The sequence below is a fragment of the Schistocerca cancellata genome, chromosome 4 (assembly GCF_023864275.1).
Source record: "Schistocerca cancellata isolate TAMUIC-IGC-003103 chromosome 4, iqSchCanc2.1, whole genome shotgun sequence".
Taxonomy (NCBI): domain Eukaryota; kingdom Metazoa; phylum Arthropoda; class Insecta; order Orthoptera; family Acrididae; genus Schistocerca; species Schistocerca cancellata.
The window spans coordinates 310525448-310544465 of NC_064629.1; positions in this window are offsets into that span (position 1 = coordinate 310525448).

Genomic DNA, 19018 nt, shown 5'->3' on the forward strand with positions numbered 1-19018 from the left:
GAATAGAAGCTCTCGAAATGTGGTGCTACAGAAGCATGCTGACGATTAGATGGATAGATCACATAACTAATGAGGAGGTATTGAATAGAATTAGGGAGAAGAGAAATTTGTGGCACAACTTGACTAGAAGAAGGAATGGGTTGGTAGGACATGTTCTGAGGCATCAAGGGATCACCAATTTAGTATTGGAGGGCAGCGTGGAGGGTAAGACTCGTAGAGGGAGACCAAGAGATGGATACACCTAGCAGATTCAGAAGGATGTAGGTTGCAGTAGGTACTGGGAGATGAAGAATATTGCAAGGGATAGAGTCGCATGGAGAGCTGCATCAAACCAGTCTCTGGACTGAAGACCACAACAACAACAGCCCTTTTGTCATTATTACTATTACTATTCTATTTCATTACAACTAGTTTTTTATTTTAAAAAATTCGTATTATGTTCCACTGGCATGACAGATTGAAGGGTCACAAATTTCAACTACATTCTACAGAAAGTTTAGCTGCAGTGCATGAGAGCAAATATCCACTGCTCGACCCTATGATTACACCGAGCCACAATTCTAAACAGAGCCGCGCATTGCCCAATGTGTTCTGGATCTTACTCTCGTTTCTGGGATTTTATTCAGTGAACAGCATTAGGGCAGGACCGTTTCAAACCGTGATGAAAAACGAATTAGCCATTTTTTAAAAAAATACGAGAGTTGTTTAAATGTGAACATTTAATTTTATACATAGCGGTGGTGTAAATTATCGGACGTGCGATGGATTCAGTGGCGGTCGATGATATGCTGTGGTGTTTCCTAAGCCATTACTTATCTATTTTCAACTGTCCCCTGTAAGACATTGACGATAAAATCCCCTTTAGAGACAGACACATTTACGCAAGTTCTAGGACATTGTAGGGTTCAGGTGTTATATTTATGTTGTACTTCATATTCCTCGTGTGCGATATACAGGGTGGTCCATTGATAGTGACCGGGCTAAATATCTCACGAAATAAGCATCAAACGAAAAAACTACAAAGAACGAAACACGTCTAGCTTGAAGGGGGAAACCAGATGGCGCTATGATTGGCCCGCTATATGGCGCTGCCCTGGGTCAAACGGATATCAACTGCGTTTTTTTAAATAGGAACCCTCATTTTTTATTAGATGTTCGTGTAGTACGGAAAGAAATATGAATGTTTTAGTTTGACCACTTTTTACGCTTTGTGATAGATGGCGCTGTAATAGCCACAAACGTATAAGTACATGGTATCGCGCAACATTCTGCCAGTGCGGACGGTATTTGCTTCGTGATACATTACCCGTGTTAAAATGGACCGTTTACCAATTGCGGGAAAGGTCGATATCATGTTGATGTATGGCTATTGTGATCAAAATGCCTAACGGGCGTGTGCTATATATGCTGCTCGGTATCCTCGTCGACATCACCCAAGTGTCCGGACCGTTCGCTGGATACTTACGTTGTTTAAGGAAACAGGAAGTGTTCAGCCGCATGTGAAACGTCAACCACGACCTGCAACAAATGATGAAGCCCAAGTAGGTGCTGTCGCGGCTAATCCGCACATCAGTAGCTGACAAATTGCGCGAGAATCGGGAATCTCAAAAATGTCGGCGTTGAGAATGCTATATGAACATCGACTGCTCACGTACCATATTTCTATGCACCAGGAATTGCATGGCGACGACTTTCAACGTCGTGTACAGTTCTGCCACTTGGCACAAGAGAAATTACAGGACGATGGCTGATGTTTTGCTCGCGTTCTATTTAGCTACGAAGCGTCATTCACCAACAGCGGTAACGTAAACCGGCATAATATGCACTACTGGGCAACGGAAAATCCACGATGGCTGCGACAAGTGGAACACCAGCGACATTGGCGGCTTAATGTATGGTGCGACATTTTATCGATGGCAATGCAAATGGTGCAATGAATGCTGATTTCCAACGTAATGTCCTACCGATGTTACTGCAAGATGTTTCACTGCATGACAGAATGGCGATGAACTTCCAACATGATGGATGTCCGGCACATAACCAGCGTGCGGTTGAAGCGGTATTGAATAGCATATTTCATGACAGGTGGACTGGTCGTCGAAGCACCATACCATGGCCCGCACTTTCACCGGATCTGACGTCCTAGGATTTCTTTCTGTGTGGAAAGTTGAAGGATATTTGCTATCGTGATCCACCGACAACGCCTGACAACATGCGTCAGCGCATTGTCAATGTATGTGCGAACATTGCGGAAGACGAACTACTCGATGTTGAGAGGAATGTCGTTACACGTATTGCCAAATGCATTGAGGTTGACGGATGTCATTTTGAGCATTTATTGCATTAATGTGATATTTACAGGTAATCAAGCTTTAACAGCATGCGTTCCCAGAAATGATAAGTTCCCAAAGGTAGATGTATCACATTGATAAAACGGAAATAAAATGTTCAAACGTACCTACGTTCTGTATTTTAATTTAAAAATCCTACCTGTTACCAACTGTTCGTCTAAAATTGTGAGCCATATGTTTGTGACTATTACAGCGCCATCTATCACAAAGCGAAAAAAGTGGCCCAACTAAAACATTCATATTTCTTTACGTACTACACGAACATGTAATAAAAAATGGGGGTTCTTATTTAAAAAAACGCAGTTGATATCCGTTTGACCTACGGCAGCGCCATGTAGTGGGCCAACCATAGCGCCATCTGGTTTCCCCCTTAAAGCTAGACAAGTTTCGTTCTTTGTAGTTTTTTCGTTTGACGCTTATTACGTGAGATATTTTGCCCGGTCACAATCAATGGACCTCCCTGTATACATCGAAGGACTTAGAGTGGCATCCTTAAGGCAGGCCTTGAACAAATACTCAACCTCCTGTTAATTATTTTCGATAACGTTCACAGGTCGCTTTAAAGGCTGGAAACTAGATTTGTTAACTCCGGTACTGAAACCAGTGTTAGGTGATACTACATTTTACAAGAAACTTACTTTGGAATGAAGTGTTCATACAGTTACTGGGTGTTGGCATTTTAGTTTTGATGACCACCAACTTAAGGTCGCTGGTCTCGAATCGCATGTCAACAGAAAATGATATATCTAGTTTCCTTCACTGCCCGTGGAACAAAGTGGCAGGGACCGGGGTGTAGTTCATCTGGGCACCCAGAATTAGATTTTCTGCGGTATCCCAAGAGGAATTTTGGAAAAGTTCCGTTGGAAAGGACGCACTTGGTTTACGTCCCAAGGTCGAGCTTCGACTGCATCACTAATGATATCGTCGTTAATGGGATGTTAAACTCTAATCCATCCTCCTTTATTCTCTTGTCTGCTGTCAAAGATGCTTGTGTGTACTCTGTTTACAGGCTACAGAGAGCCCAAATAAATGCTACCAAATGTCCTAACTTGTCGATTGAAAATAATGTTGGTTACAGATCTTATCGTACCAGTTGCAAACGATGTTCAAAATTTTCGCACATGTTAATAAAAGTCTTTGGCTGTGAAATAAGTATATCGTTACAGTTTATCACTGCTTGATTCGTCTCGAACACTCCCAAGACTTGGCGGGCAATGTAATGATAGCAGACTGCAGGTGGCAGGTTGCCACCCTGTATTGAGAGGTCACGTTTCTCCACAAGGTGGAAAAAGAAGCTCCTCTAGCGAAGCGCTGACGTGGGGAGGGCCGCGACTGCCGTGTCAGCGGGACGGCGCACCGGCAGCAGACAGTCACCAGCAGAGTTCTGCCGTAGCGTCACATTTCTCCCAACATATCACACAACACATTTTCACCACATGAAACTCCAACTGCTCCCAACTTTAAATGTTGCTTATTTATTATAACCCAACCTCCCAGTACTTTTCTCTATTTTGGCCTCCAGCTCGCTAGCTATTTAGGCAGTGACATTGGTAGCTATTACGTTTACATCTCTTACGCTAGCTGAGGATGTTACTAAGTGGCAACCATACTTCACTCGAATAAGTGTTACGGGCTTCATCATTGGACATAACAACTAACCGAACAAGGAATTAACACTAAACACAAATAACCAACAACAAAGTTACTGCAGACTGCTCCATCTTCCGGTATCCCTTAAACTGCGGTTGACGATAAATAACACAAACTTAAAGGTTGTCGATGCAAATAAATACCTATGGATCACAATGATGAACAACTTAAATTGGAGGCATCACATAGAAAATGTTGTGGGGAAGGTGAACCAAAGATTGCGTTTTATCGGCAGAACACTTGGAAGATACAACAAACCTACTAAAGCGACTGCCTAAAATACACTTGTGCGTCTTCTTCTGGAGTACTACTACTATAAGACACTGACCAGATGGGACTGACGGAGGACATCGAAAAAGATCAAAGAAGGGCAGATCGTTTCGTACTACCAAGAAATAGGAGGGAGAGTGTTTCAGATCTGATACACAGACTGGCTCTGAGCACTATGGGACTTAACTTCTGTGGTCATCAGTCCCCTAGAACTTAGAACTACTTAAACCTAACTAATCTGAGGACATCACACACATCCATGCCCGAGGCAGGATTTGAACCTGCTATCGGAGCGGCCTCGCGGTTCCAGACTCTAGCGCCTAGCACCGCTCGGCCACTCCATCCGGCACAGAGACTGGGGTGGCAATAATTAAAGCAAAGGCGTTCTTCGTTGGGGTGAGACCTTCTCACTAAACGTGTATCATCAAATTTTTCCTCCACATAAGGAGGGACGACCATCATAACAGAACAAAAGAAATCTGAACCCGCACGGAAAGACTTATGCGTTCATTTTTCCGACGTGCCATACGAAAGTGGAAAGTTCGAGAAATGATACGAAAATGGTTCTAAGAACCTTCTGCCCTGCAATTAAGCGTGAATTGCATAGTAATCACATAGATATATATGGTGACTGGAACCATTGCATATTCTGTTCTCACAATAATACCTGCTATATAATTGCAAATAGTTAGCTGCTGATGCAACTTTTACTCACCCAGCTGGCCATTTTCCATTGCTATTACACTACTGGCCATTAAAATTGCTACACCACGAAGATGACGTGCTACAGACGCGAAATTTAACCGACAGGAAGAAGATGCTGTGATATGCAAATGATTAGCTTTTCAGAGCATTCACACGAGGTTGGCGCCGGTGGCGACACCTACAACGTGCTGACATGACGAAAGTTTGCAACCGATTACTCATACACAAACAGCAGCGGACCGGCGTTGCCTGGTGAAACGCTGTTGTGATGCCTCGTGTAAGGAGGAGAAATGCGTACCATCACGTTACCGACTTTGATAAAGGTCAGATTGTAGCCTATCGCGATTACGGTTTATCGTATCGCGACATTGCTGCTCGCGTTGGTCGACATCCAATGACTGTTGGCTGAATATGGAATCGGTGGGTTCAGGAGGGTAATACGGAAGGCCGTGCTGGAACCCGACGGCCTTGTATCACTAGCAGTCGAGATGACAGGCATCTTATCCGCATGGCTGTAATGGATCGTGCAGCCACGTCTCGATCCCTGAGTCAACAGATGGGGACGTTTGCAAGACAACAACCATCTGCACGAACAGTTCGACGACGTTTGCAGCAGCATGGACTATCAGCTCGGAGACCATGGCTGCGGTTACCCTTGACGCTGCATCACAGACAGGAGCGCCTGCGGTGGTGTACTCAACGACGAACCTGGGTGCACGAATGGCAAAACGTCATTTTTTCGGATGAATCCAGGTTCTGTTTACAGCATAATGATGGTCGCATCCGTGTTTGGCGACATCGGCGTGAACGCACATTGGAAGCGTGTATTCGTCATCACCTTCGTGGCGTATTGTCCGGCATGATGGTATGGGGGGCCACTGGTTATACGTCTTGATCACATCTTGTTCGTATTGAAGGTACTTTGAACAGTGGACGTTACATTTTAGATGTGTTACGACCCGTTGCTCTACCGTCCATCGATCCCTGCGAAACCCTACATTTCAGCAGGATAATGCACGACTGCATGTTGCAGGTCCTGTACGGGCCTTTCTGGATACAGAAAATGTTCGACTGCTGCCCTGGCCAGCACATTCTCCAGATCTCTCACCAATTGAAAACGTCTGGTCCATGGTGGCCGAGCAACTGGCTCGTCACAATACGCCAGCCACTTCTCTTGATGAACTGTGGTTTCGTGTTGAAGATGCATGGGTATCTGTACCTGTACACGCCATCGAAGCTCTGTTTGACTCAATGCCCAGGCGTATCAAGGCCGTTATTACGGCCAGAGGTGGTTGTTCTGGGTACTGATTTCTCAGGATCTATGCACACAAACTGCGTGAAAATGTAATCACATATCAGTTCTAGTATAATATATTTGTCCAATGAATACCCGTTTATCATCTGCATTTCTTCTTGGCATAGCAATTTTAATGGTCAGTAGTGTACCATCATCCTGCGATGTTACGGCATACGAACTAGCTTGCTCACCGTCATGGTTTTAAACTACGTACTGTCATTTTATTGGTATTTACGAATGAATGTCATTGCATAAATACATCTAGTGATGCTTTACTATGCATATTCACCACTTGTTTTAATTTATTTTTTGATCTGAAGATGGAAAGCCACCGATACTAGTTATCGTACTTTGACTGCAATAGGAAAACTGCGGTCTAGGTATAAAAAGCTTTTTACTTTAAACTTTTTTAAAATAAGCTTCGCCTCTGTGACGGCCTGAAACTTGCTATAGGTACTCTCAATGAGATATCTGAATGTCTGTGATGGAATGGCAGCCTATTATTCCTCAAGAGCGAAACCAGAGAAGTCAGTAATGTAGGGCGCAGCAATCTTTTCGTCGTTCTGACCCATATCAAAAATGTTCTGTTGGGTTCAGATAGGGATTCTGGGCAGGCCAGCTTATTTCAGGGTTGTTATTGTCCACAAGCAATTTTCTCACTGATGTTGCTTTATAGCATGGTGCAATGTCATGATGATGCAAACAACCTTTGTTTCCGAACTGTTCCTCTACTGTACGTGCCGTAAATATGCTCATATCCTACAGCAATCAGCGTTTACTTAAGCGCAATCAGTGGTCACAACCTAACCACAGAAAACACCCCCACACCATATGCTTCTCCAGGCATTCGCCAAATCCAAACCCTTCCATCGGATTGCCACATGCTATATACATCACTCCAAATCACTCGTTTCTATTTATCCAGCCTCCAGTGGTGCCTCTCTTTATCCCACCTCGAGTGTCACTTTCACTGACTACAAAAATATGTGGCTTAAGGAGCTTCTCGAGCATTGTACCCCATTATTTTTATCTCCCTACGCACATTCATTAAAATAGCTGGACTGCTGTTAACACTTCGGAACTCACGAGTGATTCCTTCTGCAGATTTCATGCGATTTTTTACAACCACTCCTCAAAGGTCCTTGGTCCCTGTCCTTCAGTATGTAAGGTCTACCTGGGCTCCTTCAGTACGTAAGGTCTACCTGGGCTTGGTTTATCTATGATTATTTTTTAGCGTTTGAAATTGGCTGGGACATCACCAGTCTATCCGATGAGATATGCGGTTGGATAGAAAGTTTTGTAACAGACAGGGAGAAGTATGTAGTCCTGAACGTGGTGACTCCAACAGAAACAAGCGTAACTTCAGGTGTGCCCCAGGGCAGTGTAACAGGTCCGCTGCTTTTTACGATATACATAAACGATCTGGTTGATGGTACTGACAGCGGCATTAGACTGCCGATGATGCTGTAGTCTACAGAAAAGTAGTATGACATGAAAGTTGTGAACAAACCAATGAAGATTTGCAGACAATTCATGTGTGGTGTAATGACTGGCAGTTATCTCTCAATATTAGTAAATGTAACCTACTGCGTATAACAAGGCAAAAATCCTCATTAATGTACGAGTACAAAATAAATGCCCAGTCTTTGGAAGCGGTAACATCTGTCAAGTTTCTGGGTGTGAGTAGTAGGGCAAGGTTCATGCCAGCGCACTCTGCATTGTTGCCAAATTTATTCAAGATGGCGGCGATGACGTCATCCGAGATGGCGGCATGTAGACTTGGCAACATCGCATGACGTCATCCAAGATGGCGGATTTTGGCGGGAAAATACGCCAATTGTGCTACGTCCACTAACCTAACCTCAAGAAAAAATGGTGGGAAGTTTGAATTTTGGAGGGGAAAATAGACCAATTGTGCTATGTCCACTAACCTATGCCTCCAGAAGAAAAAAAATGGCGGGAAGTTTGAATTCCAACAAGATAATGCATGCAAAACCGTACTTTTCTTTATTATTATTGATTATCATTTATTAACATTCATTATCATTTATTATTATTTATCATTATTTATATCATGCACGTGTGTATGCAATCCAACTGTGATAGTTCATACACTTGCCACCAGAGAACCCCACTGTGATGTCATTAAAGATGGTTGATTTTGGCGAGAAGAAAGCCAATTGTGCTACTTCCACTGAACTACCATTACTGTTCTCCTGCACATTCAGTCTTTGCTGAGCTGTCGTTGCCATGTGTTCGATCATAGAGATGGATGTGGGTGATAGAGCAGCCTTCAGTAACTGCATTTCATGTAGACATTTGAGGGAGGACTGTAGCCACAGTTCACTACATGAGGTGTGGAAGCGTATGATAATGGAGGAGTGTCGCCACGAACCTACTACGGTGTCGTAGCAGGCGGAGAGGTGATACTCCGACGTGGCGCGTCCCAGGTGGCGGATAGGGGGGTCCTCACCGGTTTACCGGCGGACTTGAGCGAAATAAAATAGCTCTCGCGGACCAAACACTAAACAACCTCTACGGCTAACAACCGTAGTTGTAACTCGGAGCTTGCTCCATACAAGGTTGACTACCTTTGAAAGTCAAACATGGAAGGAAATCTTTCAAGGAAAAATCCACCGCTTGGCAATAACCAAGGAAGACTGCACTCGGATACGGTGGGCAGTCACCTGAAAGATAACTTGGATGAGTCGGAGCATCCGAAAATACCCAAAACGGACAGACGACCAAAACTCAAGACAGGACAAATAAACTACATTGCGACACACAATACAAATTCCCTCATACAACCAGGCAAACTCAAAATTCTGATGGATGAAATGGATCGCAAAGGGATTCTCATAACCGGACTTCAAGAAATGAGAAATACTGATCAGGAGCCGATAGAATCACAAGGATATAGGATTTATAAGGGAATACCAGGGAAAAGAGTCATGAAATAAGTGTCCACAATTTGGAACAGGATTCGTGGTGAGTCTGAAAATAATAGAGTCCATAATAGAATTTAAAGCACAATCTCCCAGGCTCTCAACATTAACTCTAAAAGCTGCAAATAAAATGTACACAATAATAAATGCCCATGCCCCGACAAATGAAAAAATAATAAAAAAGAACACAGAGAAGAGGTAGAAAAATTTTGGGAGCTCTTAGATCAAACGACGAATAACATTAATAAAAATCACATCAAAATTTTAATTGGAGACTTCAATGCCCAGTTAGGAAGGGAAAAGAGATATAGAGACATAATAGGGAAATGGACAGCACAAAGAAGAACAAACAAAAACGGCTAGTGGAATTTTGCAGAAACCATGACATGATCTCAAAGTCGACGTATTTTAAGAGAAGATCAAGTAAACTAAAAACTTGGAAACATCCAGACTGGAAAAAAGGAGAATGGCAACTGGACCACGTCTGCATGGACAAGAATTACCACAAGGAAATTTACAATGTGAAAGTACTGAGAGGGACAGATACCGGATCAGATCATTACATGATAAAAATTAAAATTAAATTAACCCCATTAGCAAAGAAAAAATCCCACCAGAAGAAGAAGAGAACCTATGACCCTCATAAACTGATACAAAATGAGGATTATGAAGCACAAACCAGGGATATAAAAATAACAGATGATCTGGAAGAAATAATTCCCAAATTGAAACAAATAGCTGAACAAGTTGCCCCTATAAATCCAAGGAAAAAACACCAGTGGTGGAACGATGAATGTGATGAAGCAGTGTTGGATCGACACCAAGCCAGGTTAAGGCATCAAAATGAAAAAAACAGAAAAATCATATTTGGAACTCACAAAACAAAGGAAGACAACACAAAAATAATAAGGAGAGTCAAACGTCAGTACCAAAAAGATATACTTCTAATGATAGAAACAAATAGTGAAAAAACAAACTAAAGAGACTATTACAAAATATTTGGCAGACAATTACAAAGATATGACCCTCCAACATTAATGTTAAAAGATAAAGATAATAACCTAGCCCATAGCAATAGTAAAAATACAGAAATTCTAGCAGAAACATTTAACAAGTTACTAAATTGTGAAGATCCCCCAGAACTTCTTCAGATAAACACAGAAACCCCAATTAAAACACCAGCAGAAAATATAAATCCACCTACAATTAATGAGGTCTACAGAGCTTTGAAAGAACTCAAAAACTACAAAGCAAGTGGAGAAGATCAAACGTTTGCTGAACTTTGGAAATATGCAGCAGAACCAGTAAAGTTAGCATTACACCAATGCATAGTAAAAATCTGGAATGAAGAGAAATTACCAGAAAATTGGACTACTGCTATAATACATCCATTACATAAGAAAGGAGAAAAATCAAATCCAGACAACTATAGAGGAATTTCCCTTTTGGACTGCACGAATAAGATCATGGCAAGAATACTATACAACCGCTGTAAAGATCAACTAGAACTGGAACTGGGAGAATATCAAGGAGGATTTAGATCCTGGAGAAGCTGCCCAGAACAGATAATCACCTTGAAGTTAGTTATGGGTATCTACAAAAGAAGGCAAAAACAACTAGTCATAACCTTTGTAGATTTCAAAAAGGCGTATGATTGCATCCATAGATCTTCAATGATGAAAATATTAAGGAATTTTGGACTTCATCCTAAATTAATAAAAATGATACAGTTAACCTTAACAAACACCAAATCCAAAGTAAAATTTAGAGGAGAAATATCTGAACCATTTACGATTAAAGCAGGGTTGAGACAGGGAGATTGTTTATCACCATTGCTATTCAATTGTGCTCTTGAATATGTAATGAGAGAATGGTACAAGGAAAATCCTATGAATATTAAAATTGGAACTAAGAAAGATAAAATAAACCTAAATTGCTTGGGATTTGCTGATGACCTAGCATTACTAGCTAATAATATTCAGGAAGCCACGAAACAAATAACAAGCTTACAAAATATAGCACAAAAATTAGGACTCCAGATATCATTTGAAAAGACTGAAATAATGGTAACGGATCCACTTGTAATAGATCACATCACAGTGAACAATAGGGAAATTAAAATAGTGAAACAATTTAAATACCTGGGTGAAATTATAACACATAAATTGGACGAGAAACCTGCATGGCGAGCAAGAACTAATAAAATAATAAAAGCTCAAAAACTAACATGGTCTACGTACAATAAAAAATGTCTATCAATTTAAAACAAAATTAAAACATTACAAGACGGTGGTTCAACCAGAGGTTACATACGGAAGTGAAACTCTTTTTAAAGTCACCCAGAAAAACAGAATTGACATAATTTTAAAAGTAGAGAGAAGAATTGCTAGAACATGCATAAATAAGAAATATCAAAAAGCTGGGCAATGGCGGATAGTTCCAAATGAAGTGGTATAGAGAGAACTGGAGCACATCACCGACACTATACGAAAGAAAAGGATCTCTTTTTGTGGTCACATTCTGAGGACACCAGAAACCAGATTATCAAGGAAAATTATTGAGAAACTCTGGAATTTGAAACAACAAGGAGGATGGCTTAAGGAAATAAGAGAGGATATGGAAGAACTGGAAATAACTCTGGATGATTTGCAGAACAAAACGCCAAATTTAAAGAAGTTGAGGGACACAGAAATAAGATTTAAACCAAAAATTGACAAACGACATACAATGAAAAGGGTACTTACAGATGAGGAACGACGAAAAGCATCGGAACGAATGAAGAGATACTGGGCCACTCGGAAGGGGAAAATACCAAAGAAGAGGACCAGAAATGATTGACTGAAGTGGTCCAATGAGGCCGTAAAAGCAGAAGAAGAAGAAGAAGGAGGAGTGTCGGAGCAATAAGTACAAGAATTCTGTTCAGCTGATTTCGGCAATGCAGAGGGATGGAGCCAGGATGCATCCCGTAACCAGCATATGCTCATCTGCATGCGCAAACTGCAGGCTTATTTACCATCAAACATTCACTCTTCCAAAACGCAAGAGATGTTCAGTTGACGCCGATTCGCTTCGGCGTAAGCATATTCGTATACAACATATACAGGGTGAGTCACCTAACGTTACCGCTGGATATACACTCCTGGAAATTGAAATAAGAACACCGTGAATTCATTGTCCCAGGAAGGGGAAACTTTATTGACACATTCCTGGGGTCAGATACATCACATGATCACACTGACAGAACCACAGGCACATAGACACAGGCAACAGAGCATGCACAATGTCGGCACTAGTACAGTGTATATCCACCTTTCGCAGCAATGCAGGCTGCTATTCTCCCATGGAGACGATCGTAGAGATGCTGGATGTAGTCCTGTGGAACGGCTTGCCATGCCATTTCCACCTGGCGCCTCAGTTGGACCAGCGTTCGTGCTGGACGTGCAGACCGCGTGAGACGACGCTTCATCCAGTCCCAAATATGCTCAATGGGGGACAGATCCGGAGATCTTGCTGGCCAGGGTAGTTGACTTACACCTTGTAGAGCACGTTGGGTGGCACGGGATACATGCGGACGTGCATTGTCCTGTTGGAACAGCAAGTTCCCTTGCCGGTCTAGGAATGGTAGAACGATGGGTTCGATGACGGTTTGGATGTACCGTGCACTATTCAGTGTCCCCTCGACGATCACCAGTGGTGTACGGCCAGTGTAGGAGATCGCTCCCCACACCATGATGCCGGGTGTTGGCCCTGTGTGCCTCGGTCGTATGCAGTCCTGATTGTGGCGCTCACCTGCACGGCGCCAAACACGCATACGACCATCATTGGCACCAAGGCAGAAGCGACTCTCATCGCTGAAGACGACACGTCTCCATTCGTCCCTCCATTCACGGCTGTCGCGACACCACTGGAGACGGGCTGCACGATGTTGGGGCGTGAGCGGAAGACGGCCTAACGGTGTGCGGGACCGTAGCCCAGCTTCATGGAGACGGTTGCGAATGGTCCTCGCCGATACCCCAGGAGCAACAGTGTCCCTAATTTGCTGGGAAGTGGCGGTGCGGTCCCCTACGGCACTGCGTAGGATCCTACGGTCTTGGCGTGCATCCGTGCGTCGCTGCGGTCCGGTCCCAGGTCGACGGGCACGTGCACCTTCCGCCGACCACTGGCGACAACATCGATGTACTGTGGAGACCTCACGCCCCACGTGTTGAGCAATTCGGCGGTACGTCCACCCGCCCTCCCGCATGCCCACTATACGCCCTCGCTCAAAGTCCGTCAACTGCACGTACGGTTCACGTGTACGCTGTCGCGGCATGCTACCAGTGTTAAAGACTGCGATGGAGCACCGTATGCCACGGCAAACTGGCTGACACTGACGGCGGCGGTGCACAAATGCTGCGCAGCTAGCGCCATTCGACGGCCAACACCGCGGTTCCTGGTGTGTCCGCTGTGCCGTGCGTGTGATCATTGCTTGTACAGCCCTCTCGCAGTGTCCGGAGCAAGTATGGTGGGTCTGACACACCGGTGTCAATGTGTTCTTTTTTCCATTTCCAGGAGTGTATTTCGTAAACCACATCAAATACTGACGAACCGATTCCACACACCGAACGTGAGGAGAGGGGCTAGTGTAATTGTTTAATACAAACCATAAAAAAATGCACGGAAGTATGTTTTTTAACACAAACCTACGTTTTTTTAAATGGAACCACGTTAGTTTTGTTAGCACATCTGAACATATAAACAAATACGTAATCACTGTCGTTTGTTGCATTGTAAAATGTTAATTACATCCGGAGATATTGTAACCTAAATTTGACGCTTGAAACCTTTCGACGTTCAGTTGCGTGTTGTAGCAAACACGGGCCACGGAGGACGCATAAATTGGCCAGTCCGTTCTCCTGATGTTACACCTCTGGACTTCTTTCTGTGGGGTACGTTAAAGGAGAATGTGTACCGTGATGTGCCTACAACCCCAGAGGATATGAAACAACGTATTGTGGCAGCCTGCGGCGACATTACACCAGATGTACTGCGGCGTGTACGATATTCATTACGCCAGAGATTGCAATTGTGTGCAGCAAATGATGGCCACCACATTGAATATCTATTGGCCTGACATATCGGGACACACACTATTCCACTCCGTAATTGAAAACAGAAAACACGTGTGTACGTGTACCTCACCCCTCATGGTAATGTACATGTGCGTCAGTGAAAAAGACCAATAAAAAAGTGTTAGCATGTGGACGTAATGTGCTGTTCCAGTCTCTTCTGTATCTAAGGTCCATCACCGTTCCCTTTGGATCCCTACGTAATTCGGTGCTCTCCAATACACACGATCGAACAGCGGAGGAGTGGTACTCAAGCGTCAACTTTAGGTTACAATATCGCCGGATGTAATTAACATTTTACAATGCAACAAACGGCACTGATTACGTATTTGTTTATATGTTCAGATGTGCTAACAAAACTAACGGGGTTCCATTTAAAAAAAACGTAGGTTTGTGTTAAAAAACATACTTCCGTGCATTTTTTTATGGTTTGTATTAACCAATTACACTAGCCCCTCTCCTCACGTTCGGTCTGTGGAATCGATTCGTCAGGAATTTGATGTGGTTTACGAAATATATCCAGCGGTAAGGTTAGGTGACTCACCCTGTATACCATTGAAGCCTATCCTGCAGAATTTGTTCAATCGATGAGTTATTGGTGTTCGACCGTGATGAGTTTAACAGCAGTGTAGTTTGCAAGTATACAGCCGAGGACTGCCCCCATAACCTCCTACATGCTCTATGGAAACGTGCATTAATCCTGGAACATATGAATAAGAACAAGAACACAGTCCTTCAAATAAATTCCCTCCAACGAAATACTTTAAAAATGGATTACCCATCTCATGGAAACATCTGCTACTGTTGGAACTGTCTACCTTTTCTAAAGCCCACATGTAAGCTCCCAGCCCATAAGAGACGACTGCCTCCGATCCAGCAGAGCGACGAACTGATCTAGTTCACGAGTTCTCCGCTAGAGGGCACATCGATAGGTCATGTGTCCATCTTATTCAACCAATAGCAGCACAGCATCTTGGCTTCTATATAAGGAGGACTCAGCAGCTCCTCCATCTCTGTTCCAGTCAGTCAAGATGAAGCGTCAGTCACCACCACACACCACAGCAGAATAGGAGGAGGAGCAAGCGGCACCAGAAAAGTAAGTCCTCAAATTATTATTATTAATATTGCTATTATTATTATTTCTCTACCAACATCACATCATTTCTTATGGATACTCGTCTTGGTCCTCCAGCAGCTCCACCTATGGCGCCAGCATCAGCAGGTCCCAGCAAGTCCCGGTCCACGCACGTGAAGGCCCCGGACTCCTCCACGCAGGATCCTGTAGCTCAGCTTCTCAGCATGCTGGAGCAGAATAGCCAGGTGTTAATGTCGGTGCCAGAGGCTGCGCTTGACGGGGCTTAACAGTACTGGGCTCCTTCATACGCACCATCCACTGATCATAATCTCACAAGGGACATCCCACCATCAGTGCAAGAACAGCAGGCTAACAGCGCTGTAGTGGATGTCGTGGATGAGAAGATACCGACCGCTGCTTCACCTCATCCTTTACTATTCGCCTCAAGGTATGTGTTAACAGTTAGTGGTTCAAAACATATCCATGTAGGACCTGAAGTTTCACAATATGGTAGTCTCTCAACTGCGTTAGTGCTGGAAAATGTGCTCAAAAATATTAAAGTGAAATTTTCTGACTACGAGTGGGATGAACTGTGTCGTTTAAAAACACAAATCAAGAATCATATGACTACCGAATATTATCCATCCCATTCCTACCAGGACATGTACTGTGGCAGTCTAACTGTGAGTATTCTATCAATGTATGATGATGCTACACTAAAAATTAAAAGTGCTGATGGTTTTAGTATTTTCATGCATCACCCTACTGTTGATAACTTGTTCAATTTAGACATGGCTCTAACTAATACGATAGTGAGACTAAATAGATGGTGCCCATATGTTCAGGTAGTGTACACCGACATCATTAACTGGCTTCACACATGTAGCATCCACATAGATGATATAGAACATTGTTCTAGTATGTGTATAACACCAGTGCCCAAATCTTGTGCTATTCCTCGAATAAGTGTTGAAAATGTCGAACTCAAATTTACTGATGGAATACCGGACTATTGTAATCTACCCGTAACATTACGAGATATACGTGCTGAATTTCAAGCATACAAGAAGCAGCTGTTTCCAAAATACTGTATTTCTGCTGCACCGCTTAAAAAAGAATGTACTGATTTTTTCTCATGCTGATTATATTTGTAAATATTTTAATAAATAAATATATTATTTTATAATATTAAATTTGTCATGCATGTTTTTTATTTGTCAAGACAAAATGTCACCTACGTTAATCTATATGACTGCCTTCCCTTTAAATATACCACCTCGAGTTCATTCTACGGTGTAGCCGCTGTAGCTCAATTGGTAAGGTGACTGCGCTATAGTGACTACACACAAACACATATTTTTAATCATATAAAAGCGTATTCCACACCTTGACCTACCACAGTAGGTATCATGGCGGGCTGGGTGAAACACCCTCGCCTCAAGGGCTTTGTTGTAGGTGACTGGTTCTGTGATGATGGCCAAGACCAGAAGACCAACAAGAATGGACCACTCCTTCCTGACAGCATACGAGCTGTAATTGTAGGTCCATCCAGCTGTGGTAAGACAACTGTCCTCATGGCTCTGTTAACGCACATAGACGGAGTTCGCTTCGAGCACCTTTCCGTCTTCTCCAAAACACACTTTCAGCCCAAGTACCAGTTACTGAAGAAAATGTTAGATGGAGTAGACGGTGTAACGTACAGAGCCTTCAGTGAAAGCGACGACGTCCCCCCACCTGAAGAGGTAAAGGCTAACACTGCCTTCATATTTGACGAGGTCGCTGTAGAAAAGCAAGATCAAATCCGTAAATATTTCTGCTTTGGCCGTCATATGGGTGTTGATGTATTTTATCTGAGTCAAACGTATTCCAGGATCCCAAAACAGCTGGTGAGGGACAACGCAAATCTCATTATAGCATTCAAACAAGACAACCTCAATTTAAAGCACATTTACCATGCTCACGTATGGACCGACATGTCGTACAATGAATTTGTAAAGATATGTGCTGATTGCTGGAACCACTCAAAATACGGCTTTCTCGTTATTGATAAAACCCGTAAACTAAATGACGGTAGGTGTAGCCGGAACTTCCAAGACTTTCTCCATATATAAACGTACGAAAATACCTTATCCCATCAGTTAACATTTCATCATGGACGAATTCGCACGCATGGCGGACGCTCAGTCTGAGAGATTAGGTGTGCAAAGACAGAGTGCCCGAATGTACACCGATATCAAATTTAAAAACTTGAGTCCAGACTAGTTAAAGTTGCAAGGGAATTAAAGGACACCCAGAAACTTCTTGCCATTAACCAAAACCGGATAGAGAACAGTATTAGTGCAATTGAGGGCATGATAGGAGCCGAGGCCGTTGTTATTGAAGAAGGTGGCGGCCGCGGTGGTCTTGCGGTTCTGGCGCTGCAGTCCGGAACCGCGGGACTGCTCCGGTCGCAGGTTCGAATCCTGCCTCGGGCATGGGTGTGTGTGATGTCCTTAGGTTAGTTAGGTTTAAGTAGTTCTAAGTTCTAGGGGACTTATGACCTAAGATGTTGAGTCCCATAGTGCTCAGAGCCATTTGAACCATTTTTTTTGAAGAAGGTGGCGTAGGAAAAAAGGAGAAGAAGAAGTACAACAAAGCACATATAAAACCACGTGATATTCAAAGCTCTGTTTAGTATCCTTCGAGATGTCGACAAAGCATCAAGTCATTCAGGCGCGCAAAACCGTTCGGGAGAAATTACGTCTGCTGAAGTTGGGACATATAGATCGCGAGCAAACACTAAATGAAACTTTTAAACCTGTTATCGAATCTATCACCAAGATAGCTTTGCATAATAATGACCCAATCGCAGAATTCATCAACCAGTATCCGACCGTTAAGATAGATAGAACATTTGGTGTCAGCAGGGCGAGACCGTACACGCTGGGCTCTCAAACTATAACTTTATCCGATAGCACAATACGCATCGGAGATACAGAGTTTAAAAGAACACCTGGCTTAATAAACCTAATCTTCCTAAGGCCATCAAAAAACTTAAAATACTCTGCCGATGATCGCAAAGTCTATCGGGAAATACTTAACTTGACTGATCTGTACAAAAATCCCGACGGAACACTGAAAAAGCCTGAAAACTCTAAATAGACTACCATTATACAACCTTTACTCAATGAGCAAACTAAAAGTGTCGGTGAGGGAGTAGACTTTCAGTATAAAGAAGTGAGTAGTCAAGTCCCACAGTATATATATTACGATGACCCAGATGAACTAATAGACAGACTTCGACTGTTGATGGCTTCGGCTGCTGCGAGCAATACAGCTCATTCGAATGAGGTTGTATCCATAATCTCAGAGCTCGAGAGAGAGGTATCATCGAATAAGTATGGAAACCGTGGTTCGAGAACTGCACAAGCCAGCACGCAAAACATACCCTCGTAGACATGTCATGATTAAAGGGCTGGATGACCTCTGGCAAGCTGATCTTGTAGATATGAATCGATATTCACCTCATAATAATGGATTGAAATACATTTTAATGGTTATTGATACATACTCTAAATTCACCTGGGCATTACCTGTGAAAACGAAAACCGGTAGAGATATTGCTGTGGTGTTTGAGC